This window comes from Coregonus clupeaformis, chromosome 34 (assembly GCF_020615455.1).
Source record: "Coregonus clupeaformis isolate EN_2021a chromosome 34, ASM2061545v1, whole genome shotgun sequence".
Lineage (NCBI taxonomy): Eukaryota > Metazoa > Chordata > Actinopteri > Salmoniformes > Salmonidae > Coregonus > Coregonus clupeaformis.
Genome location: NC_059225.1, coordinates 30241685 through 30252379, shown reverse-complemented (window position 1 = coordinate 30252379; position 10695 = coordinate 30241685). Strand labels below are relative to the sequence as shown.

Sequence of the window (10695 nt, the reverse complement as noted above, 5' to 3'; positions counted from 1 at the left end):
TGAGAATGTTTTTGCTATTTTAAAATACAAAATACGCGTATTTTAATGAAATACAATACTTTGAAAAATTATTGCATATTTTATTTTGATACATTGGTCTATAGGGTATTTTGTAATTTGTAATTTATGCCCACTGCTGGCTGTAGCCATGGAAATAATGCAAACTTATTAGGGGCCAGATGGATTTGGCAGGAATACTGGAAATGTTTCAGAAGTACCTATGGAATTAATTCATATAAAATCAAATGCCGCTAGCCATCATTATTAATAGTCATATAGTCATAATACACTGAAAAAAATAAAAGTATAAAATGGTTCTTCCTCAGCTCTTAAAGGTCATGAACAGTCAAAATCATGTTTTTCACAAAACTGGAGCAGGTTTTCATCAAGGATCTGTCTGTACTTTGCTCCGTTCATCTTTGCCTCGATCCTGACTAGTCTGAAAAACATCCCAACAGCATGATGCTGCCACAACCATGCTTCACCGTAGGGATGGTGTCAGGTTTCCTCCAGACGTGACGCTTGGCATTCAGGCATCTTGGTTTCATCAGACCAGAGAATCTTGTTTCTCATGGTCTGAGAGTCTTTAGGTGCCTTTTGACAAACTCCAAGCGGGCTGTCATGTGTATTTTACTGAGGAGTGGCTTCCGCCTGGCCACTCTACCATAAAGGCCTGATTGGTGGAGTGCTGCAGAGATGGTTGTCCTTCTGGAAGTTTCTCCCATTTCCACAGAGGAACTCTAGAGCTCTGTCAGAGTGACCATTGAGTTCTTGGTCACCTCCCTGACCAAGGCCCTTCTCCCCCGATTGCTCAGTTTGGCCAGGCGGCCAGCTCTAGGAAGAGTCTTGGTGGTTCCAAACTTCTTCCATTTAGAAATGATGGAGGCCACTGTGGTCTTGGGGACTTTCAATGCTGCAGACATTTTTTGGTACCCTTCCACAGATCTCTGCCTCGACACAATCCTGTCTCGGAGCGCTACGGACAATTCCTTCGACCTCGTGGCTTGATTTTTGCTCTGACATGCACTGTCAACTGTGGGACTGTTATGATGATTTGTGATACAAGATTCATTCATGTATGTAGAAATCATAAGCTGTATGTGGAAAGAGGACAAGGACACGCCATGTGGTATTGGTGTCACGGGTTAGGGACAGAAGGTCAGTGTGCCAAGATAGTTTGGGGGCCACTTGGGCTAATCTTAGGAGGGGTGCGTGATGGAATGGCCTGGCTAGGGTGACACTATACCTTGTAGGGTGATGCTATTGTGGTAGATGAGTGACACTCAATGATGGTTAGTAACTGTGTGGGGCAGAAGTAGATTGGGAGAGCATTATATAAACTGAGAGATTTTGTATGGAAGTCATTCATATGGCAGGAGGCTATGGCCACACCTCCTGTCATTGAATCCAATATTGTAACCATTAAATAATGACTGAATCAAATCTCCATCTGTGTAACATACTCTCTTGCATCCTGAACTTCTCAATACCAGAAACTCATCATAACAGGGACCTTATATAGACAGGTGTGTGCCTTTCCAAATCATGTCCAATCAATTGAATTTACCACAGGTGAACTCCAATCAAGTTGTAGAAACATCTCAAGGATGATCAATGGAAACAGGATGCACCTGAGCTCAATTTCGAGTCTCATAGTAAAGGGTCTGAATACTTATGTAAATTAGGTATTTCTGTTTGTTTATTTTTAATAAATTAGCAAACATTTCTAAAAAACAATTTTCACTTTGTCATTATGGGGTATTGTGTGTATTGCTGAGGATTATTTAATCCATTTTAGAATAAGGCAATAACGTAACAAAATGTCGAAAATGTCAAGTGGTCTGAATACTTTCCGAAGGCACTGTATATGTTTCCCCTTTCATATGTGTCTTGTGTTAGCTAGTTACTGGCTAGCTAGGTCTTCAAAACTCTGAAGCAGTTGTCATGTCAACACATCCCGTGTCTCGTGTAGCTCAGTTGGTAGAGCATGGCGTTTGCAACGCCAGAGTTGTGGGTTCGTTTCCCACGGGGGACCAGTATGAAAAAAAGATTATGCACTCACTAACTGTAAGTCGCTCTGGATAAGAGTGTCTGCTAAATGATTAAAATGTAAATGTAATCCATCAGTGCGGCTGTGAATCACATCACAAGTGACATGCCAAACTGGACATAATTGAAACGTTGTTTGAGTTGCTTTGTGTATCACCAAATTAGCTTGGGCTGATTTTACTGCAACACTGCTCAATGCGTCCTAGTTTCTTGACATAGGCCTTTTAAAGAGCTGTCATTTAAGTCAAACGTTTTGTGTTTCTATCCAAACCAAATATTATGGGTGCTATTTTAGTCACTCAAAAGGCTATTTTACATGGGAATCAGCATGACTGTTCGGGACCTTTAAGGTTCCTTGGAGAACAATTACCCGATAAAGAACCTTTGAGAACATGGCGTCTACGGTTCTTCAGTATTCTAAAAGGTTCTTGATATGGACACCTGCAGATTTGTCCCTTTTCATAGCACACAGCAAATTGGCCAGTGTTACCTAGTGTTGATTTTTCAGTGCAACATTTCTAATGTTGATTCAAGAGATAAATTAACACTGTAAATAGTTAAATTAACACTCAGTGGTGTAAAATAACCCCAGTGTTGATGTTAATAATCAGAGTTGAATCAAAACCATGCCCATTATTATCATCTTTCCCAGCATGCTCTAATGCAGGTTTATTTTTTTATTTAATTTTTTATATCTACATGTTTGCATGATTAATTAATCTAATGCTACTCAAATATAAATAACATACATTTTTCTAAACTATTCCAATCTGTTACTTGGACTTATTGCAACCATTACTGAAATGGATGTTCCATTTTAGATGTTTAAGGCAGTTTCATGTCTTAGTTTTCCAAACCCTGGCACTAGCAGACATTCTGAATGCAGTGAATAAATATTTCAAATGTTGGATATCCCTGCTCTGGCTGGATTCCAATAGGAATTACACATCACTTTGCAATCCAGTGTAATGTGACGTGCAGCCCATTGTATTGGGGTAAAGCTAGGCCATCGAAAGAAGGCTTATGAAATGTGAATTGTATTGTCTTGGAGAATTTAATTTTAATGATGACATACTCACTTAGGATCTAACTTGGTGAAGGCCATAGGACTGAAAATGAATTAATGCAACAACCATGTTTTTGTCACTAGCAAACACCCTGGGAAATATGCAAATAAGGCTTAAAACCCTACAGCAGAGCTATTCAATTCCGGTCCTGCAGGGCTGAAACATTTATGTTTTTTTATTTGTGTATGATATTTCAAAGAACCATCCCATTTACAGTTCCTCAGATACCCTAAAATTGTCCCCTAAGGCATCACTCTCAAGAACCTTATTTGGTTCCAACTTGCACCTTTATTTTTAAGAGTGTAGTTGTGTAGTTGACTGAACACTGTAAGGCATTATTGTAGCCATTGCGGAAACTATTCTTCATAGATTCTGTCTGCCATGTTCAGACTGCTGTTTCACAACAGAGTAGTGTTTAATCTAGCATTTCATGGTGCAGGTTTTAAGGATTGTGATATTATTTAAATAACTATACATGCTGTCCATTATAGGACAGCCTCTGTCTCAACAAGTCCTGCTGAAATTGAGGCTTTCTTAATATGGACACTATACAAATATACAAATAAGATTTGACGGTCTCTGTCAATAAAACCTACAGTCTTAGATTGTGCAGATATGTTGGTTAACGATTTCCATGACTTCAGTGGAATTTGCCTTCGATAACTTATAGCCATAGTTAATAGTGCTTGAATCACAGATCAGTCCAAGTGACGGATAGTCGTGTATAGTGATAGAGTTGTTGTGAGCAGTATCCATCATCATAAGGATGATGAAAGATGGCGTGTATGCAATAGGGCTGTATTCAAACCTTATTGTCAAAGTATCGCGGAAGATCCGCCGCATTAAAGGTTTTTTCTGCTGCGCCGCAGTCTGTAGCATTCTCAGAACTCCCCTAAAGATTCATTAAATGTAATACATCTCTGCACATAGCAAAAGATACAGGTGAAATCAGTTATTGGCACAGGCATGGTAGCATAGCAGGAAGCCCAGAATCCCGTGACCCATGATGTTGTGACTTCAAATCTCTGCTGAGGGACATCTTGAATAATCATTAATTCCTGTGTAAATAAACATACACAATGTAATAATGTGTGTCAAATATGTAAGTTCCGGGGACAGCCTAACGACTAATTCTTGTTTACAGGGCATCATCTGTGAAATCTCATGAGAAAAATATCCACGTGAAACTTTATGTGAAATATCATCACATATGAAGTGTTCCAAAACCACATGATTTCACATGTGAAATCATGTGATTTTCCCATAAGGTAGATTTACAGTTTTTTTCAATTGTTTACACGCGATTTTGAAAACAGAGTTCTTTTTGTCAAAATATAATCACAATTATCCAAACACCACAATCAATTAGCAAAATTCCTAGATTGTTTGCAAAATGACACACTTCAGTCAAAACATACACACTTCAGTCAAAACATATACACATATTTGTGAAAATGCTATTTGTTTTCATTTAACCAACACAGTCATCAATGATCATACACTATTGCAGCCAGTTTCACACTGCTGTGATAAATAAAAAACACATTTGTAAAAAAAAAAAAAATATATAGATTTTTGGCCAGACATTCTTACTGTATGTTAGAGATAATTTAGGTGACAAAAAATAGTGAGAAACTCACAACATTATTCATGATTTGTTTTGAGATATAAGGAGAATGTAGACAAATACTGTAGGCCTACTATAACCTTACCAAGCACTGCACAACACTTGATGCTGCAGACTGAATATTTCAAGTATTTATTTCAATACTTACAGTATTTCTTACCATAATCAGTTACAGTAATCAACCAACAATGATATCAATTACTGTAAACAAATAAAATCCGTAGACAAAAAAAAATTACTGCATGAATTACAGTACATACACTTTGACTCTGAAGAAAAGTAAAGTAAAAGTAAACAGAAATGAAAGAAAACTACTGTAAAAGCAACAAGAATACTGTAACTATCCGTCTCTCCGTCTGGCTGGATCAGGCCATAACATTTCATCCACATCACAGGCTATGTCTTCATTGGCAAGGCACCGTTGGAAGAATCGCCTTGTGTGACGAATCCACCCCTGCACTGAAGCTGCTTCAATAAGATCACATGCCTGTTCCATGGCCTGAATGAGGGGCAAACGGTCATAAGGCCGCAGGTCATATACCTTCCACCGCCACGCTGAAAAAAAGTATTCTATAGGATTCAGGAAGGGGGAGTATGGGGGAAGGTATAAAACTTCAAAATCAGGGTGATCATGAAACCAGTTCTGGACTAGAGCAGCCCGATGAAATGAGACATTGTCCCAAACGACAATGTACCGCATCTGGTCCACTTGGTGTAATGCTGTGACAATCTCATGCAATCGGTCAAGAAATGCAAGTATCAGATTTGCATTATAGGGTCCCAGATTTGCATGGTGGTGGAGGACCCCATTTTGTGTGATAGCAGCGCAAAGGGTGATGTTACCCCCTCGCTGCCCTGGCACATTGGTGATTGCCCTGTGCCCAATTACATTTCTCCCTCTTCTTCTTGTTTTTGCAAGGTTAAATCCAGCCTCATCCACATATATAAATTCATGTTGAATTTCAGCAGCATCCATTTGCAAGACTCTCTGAAACACATTAAAGAAAATAGGATGCTATTCAATATCTATAGCACAGTATTTTTTTTGTGACAGAACATTATGAGCAGTGCATGGTACCACACCATAGTCAGATGAACAATGCATACCTCCACATACTCATTGCGCAGATGTTTCACTCTCTCTGAATTTCTGTCAAATGGTACCCGATACAGTTGCTTCATGTATATTTGATTTTTCTTTAGGATTCGACCTAATGTTGACAGAGAGACTCGTTGGATGTTATTGAAAATATTGTCATCATTGATGATATTGGCTTGGATTTCTCGTAGCCTGATACAATTATTGGCCAAAACCATGTTCACAATGGCGGCCTCTTGTGCACGACTAAACATAGGGCCCCTTCCACCTTGGTGTCCTCGACCCTCAATCCTATGTAAAAACAAAATAAGATAAAAATAAATATATATATGCAGCCTACTGTCAAATGTCACAGTAAACAATATTGATTATACAAGCTTCAGTTTCAATGTATACTGTGTGGTTAGCTTACCTGTTTTCTCGATGAAATGTCCGAATTACTGACGCAACAGTATTTCTGCTGAGATTTGGTTGAACTCTTTGTCCAGCTTCCATCAGTGTCAGTCCATGGTTGATAACATGGTCAATAAGTGTTGCACGGATTTCTCGAGTCAAATTTGGTCCTCGTCTTCTTTGTTCAGGTTCTATCAACTCTTCAAGTCCTTCTCTACCTCTTCCTCTACCTAGGTGTCTTCCTCTACCTCCTTCTCTTCCTCTACCTTCTTCTCCTCTACCTATGCCTCTTCCTCTACCTCCTTCTCCTCTTCCTCTACCGCCTTCATCTCCTCTTTGAGCTCCCCCTCTCATTCTCACTCTTCTTCTTCTTCTAACTCCTTCCATTTTTGTTGAAGACAGGTGAACTCACCTGCTGCCTTTTATAGCACACCTGAGTGCTGCGTTTTCAAATTAGCACATGTGTGCTTCCACACCTGGTAGATGTGTTTATCCAATTCGTTCATTAGTGTGGTAATTGGCAATCCGGTGCTTTGTAATTACAAGGAAGTAACCTCACGATCCTTATCTGTGTCTAAGGTGTGAAAATGTGTGTAGAGTTTTACAAATCACTGTGTGTAATGTTTTGCAAAAAGGGTGAGGCGGACATTGTGTGTAATGTTGTGCAAATCTGTGGAGGTGTTTTGCTCATTGGAGTACAATTTTGCTAATTGTGTGGAAATTTTAATTTTAGTGTGTAAACAATCGTAAAAAACGGTAAAAGACAAATAGCCTCCAGTCTGCTTGGAAAAGTCCTCAAGATTGTTAAGAGCAAACAAGGGCCCAGTTGACACTTCAGTGTACTTTGACCTATGGAATTTTAAAGGACCATTCTAGGGCCAGGTGTTAATGGAAAATGGTAATGTCCTTGAAGAATCCATATTGTTCTGATTAGCATGGCTTCCCATCCTCTCCCTCCTGGTATCATAGGCCAGTAGCTTTAATGAGTGTGTGTGTGTATGTGTGTGTGTGTGTGTGTGTGTGTGTGTGTGTGTGTATGTGTGTGTGTGTGTGTGTGTGTGTGTGTGTGTGTGTGTGTGTGTGTGTGTGTGTGTGTGTGTGTGTGTGTGTGTGTGTGTGTGTGTGTGTGTGTGTGTGTGTGTGTATGTGTTTGTGTGTATGTGTGTGTGTGTGTGTGTGTGTGTGTGTGTGTGTGTGTGTGTGTGTGTGTGTGTGTGTGTGTGTATGTGTGTGTGTGTGTGTGTGTGTGTGTGTGTGTGTGTGTGTGTGTGTGTGTGTGTGTGTGTGTGTGTGTGTGTGTGTGTGTGTGTGTGTGTGTGTGTGTGTGTGTGTGTGTGTGTGTGTGTGTGTGTGTGTGTGTGTGTGTGTGTGTGTGTGTGTGTGTGTGTGTGTGTGTGTGTGTGTGTGTGTGTGTGTGTGTGTGTGTGTGTATGTGTGTGTGTGTGTGTGTGTGTGTGTGTGTGTGTGTGTGTGTGTGTGTGTGTGTGTGTGTGTGTGTGTGTGTGTGTGTGTGTGTGTGTGTGTGTGTGTGTGTGTGTGTGTGTGTGTGTGTGTGTGTGTGTGTGTGTGTGTGTGTGTGTGTGTGTGTGTGTGTGTGTGTGTGTGTGTGTGTGTGTGTGTGTATGTGTGTATGTGTGTATGTGTGTGTGTGTATGTGTGTAGGTGTGTGTGTGTGTGTGTGTGTGTGTGTGTGTGTGTGTGTGTGTGTGTGTGTGTGTGTGTTTGTGTGTGTATGTGTGTATGTGTGTATGTGTGTAGGTGTGTGTGTGTGTGTGTGTGTGTGTGTGTGTGTGTGTGTGTGTGTGTGTGTGTGTGTGTGTGTGTGTGTGTGTGTGTGTGTGTGTGTGTGTGTGTGCGCCTGCCTGGCTAGTATCATGCATTCCTGCGTGCGTGTGTGAGAGCTCATAAGTGCTTAATTAATTATACAGAGCGTTTGAAGCGCCCTACACCACGGGGCAACATCTGGCGCAGGAGGCTCTCTGGGTCGAGGGCTCTGTCGGGAGGTGGAACACCAACCAAGCGGTGCCACGGTGCCCGCCTCCTCACCCTTCATCTTTCATCCCCAGAGCAGAAATAAAAGGATAAAATGGCTAACAAGACACTAGTCTTTATTACCCTTCAGTTCACTGAAAAAAATGATGGTTCTTAAATGGTTCTTCCTCAGCTCTTAAGGTTCCTTAGAGAACTCTTTCCCAATAAAGAACCTTTGAGTTAAGTGTGGGTTTCTTGACGTGGCATCTACGGTTCTTCAGAATTCTAAAAGTTTCTTGAAATGTATGGAAGCCTGCAGATGTGTCCCTTTCATAGCACACAGCATATTGGCCAGTGTTAACTAGTGTTGATTTTTCAGTGTAGCATTTCTAGTATTGATTCAAGAGTTCATTTAACACTGTAAACAGTTCAATTAAGACTCAGTGGTGTAAAACAACTCCAGTGTTGGTGTTAAAAACCAGAGTTGAATGAAAACCACGCCCGTCATTATTATATACTGAACCAAAAAATATAAACACAACATGTAAAGTGTTGGTCCCATGTTTCATGAGCTAAAATAAAATATCCCAGAAATGTTCCATACACACAGAAAGCTTCTCTCTCAAATTGCTAAGCAGCTAATTTCGAAGCAGTGTGCTGATGCGTGTATCATTTTATCAGAAGTATGTCATCAATGATGTCCGAAGCTTTGTTTGATCACGTGCTTTTTCAAACCGAGTTGTTGGTTCAGGTTGCTTTCTTCATATTCCAATCTGCTTTCAAACACCAACCTCTACTGGACACCATACTTACAAATATAATTAGGAATTTGTACAAAGGGTTTCACCTGATTGGTAGCTTAGCAGGTAGAGTAGGGAACTATGGAACATACAGGGATGTGAGGGTATGAGGTAAAATTGTGTTAAACAGCATACTTTTTATTTTTATGTGAAACCAGACTTTCTGCACTGTTGTTCAAATAATTATTTTTATTTATAATAGCATAAGCTTCTGTCTTAGGCATCCTAAATAATACCATAGATTCTTTTTTTGAAAAATAGTAAACATGATCTAAGATGCAAACCTGGTATTCCAACTGATTGTAGGCTACTAAAGCCAACGACTTACCACTGCGCCACAGTTTTGATGAAAAACATATTTCTGATAATGACGCGCTGCTATTTATTACTGACCAGCAGATGTCACTAATGTGCATTGTGAACAGGTAATGAAGCTCAGAGTAATTAACTGATTTTCAGTACAATTTGGTGAAAGCGTTCAGAAAGCCTCAGTTTCCCATCAGAAGGTCTGATGTGGCCTGTAAATTATTTGTTTCAGGACACTGTATTAGGGTAAAACTAGACCCTCAAAAGAAGGCCTCATGAAATATGTATTGTCTTAAAGAATTGAATTTTAATGACAACCTATTCACTTGGTGAAGGCCACAGGACTGAACATGAATGAACACAACAACAATGTATGTCACTAGGAAACACAGTCCAGTACTGGTTACTCAAAAATTCCCTCGAAAGGCACTCTGGGAAATATGCAAATAAGGCTTAAAACCCTACAGCAGGGCTATTCAATTCTGGTTCTGCAGGGCCAAAACATTTCTTCAAAGAACCATCCAATTTATGGTTCTTCAGAGACCCTAAAATGGTTCCCCTATGGCATCGCTCTCAAGAACTTTATTTGTCTCCAACTTGCACCTTTTATTTTAAAGAGTGTACACAATGTATTAACTCTACGGTGCCCATATTAGGAGCGCCCCAGCAGTGGAGAGTCACTTTTACTCTGCTGGTCCTTCAGTCAGTTCATTAGAAAACATTATGCCTGAGATGCAAAAATAAACGTTGCCCAGTTATTGCCAGTGTTGCCATTGGATAAAAGCGTCTGCTAAATGGCATATTATTATTATTATTATATTATATTATGTAAACAGGAATTGAGCTTCAGGCGATGCTGTCTGGCGGAAAAAATGAACTGATTGCAGAAGGAAGAATGCAGAAATTCCTTTGGTAATACTAAATGCACGGTATGCATACTGGCGTAATATAATGCAATGGTGACACTGTGTGGTATAAGGCTGTATGTCACATGCTGTTACAGCATGGCTATAAAAAATAGAGCAGATCTGACACCTTGTGGCCCCATGGAATACATCATCCTGTTAGATTGTTAAGATATCTGAGTGAGATACAGGCTTTTCTTTGATTCAGGGACATAACATTGAGGTGATCTATGCCACTAGACAACATAAGGGAGTTTGTTTTGTTCCACAATGTTCCTAAGCCGTGGCCTATTCAATGTTGGGTAAGGGTTGACATTACAACAATGACACGACTTGTTCCCAACACAATGACGCGGATTGTCCTTCGATTATGACTTAATGTGGGCTTATGAATGGAGATAGAGGAGGAGTCTCTGCTACGTCCACCCATATCTTTCTCCGTCCATGGGCAGATCTATTTATGATCTGTGGAGATAGC

At 40.1% G+C, this 10695-nt stretch overlaps 1 long non-coding RNA gene across 1 annotated transcript; it reads right to left on the bottom strand.

Moving 5' to 3' along the window:
• Window positions 1-5386: 5386 nt before the first annotated feature.
• On the bottom strand, window positions 5387-6505 carry LOC123482477. The gene is made up of 3 exons (XR_006657746.1): window positions 6255-6505; window positions 5851-6133; window positions 5387-5731 (listed from the first exon to the last, which is right to left on the bottom strand). It is a non-coding gene; the product is annotated as an uncharacterized LOC123482477 (long non-coding RNA).
• Between the last annotated feature and the right edge of the window lie 4190 nt (window positions 6506-10695).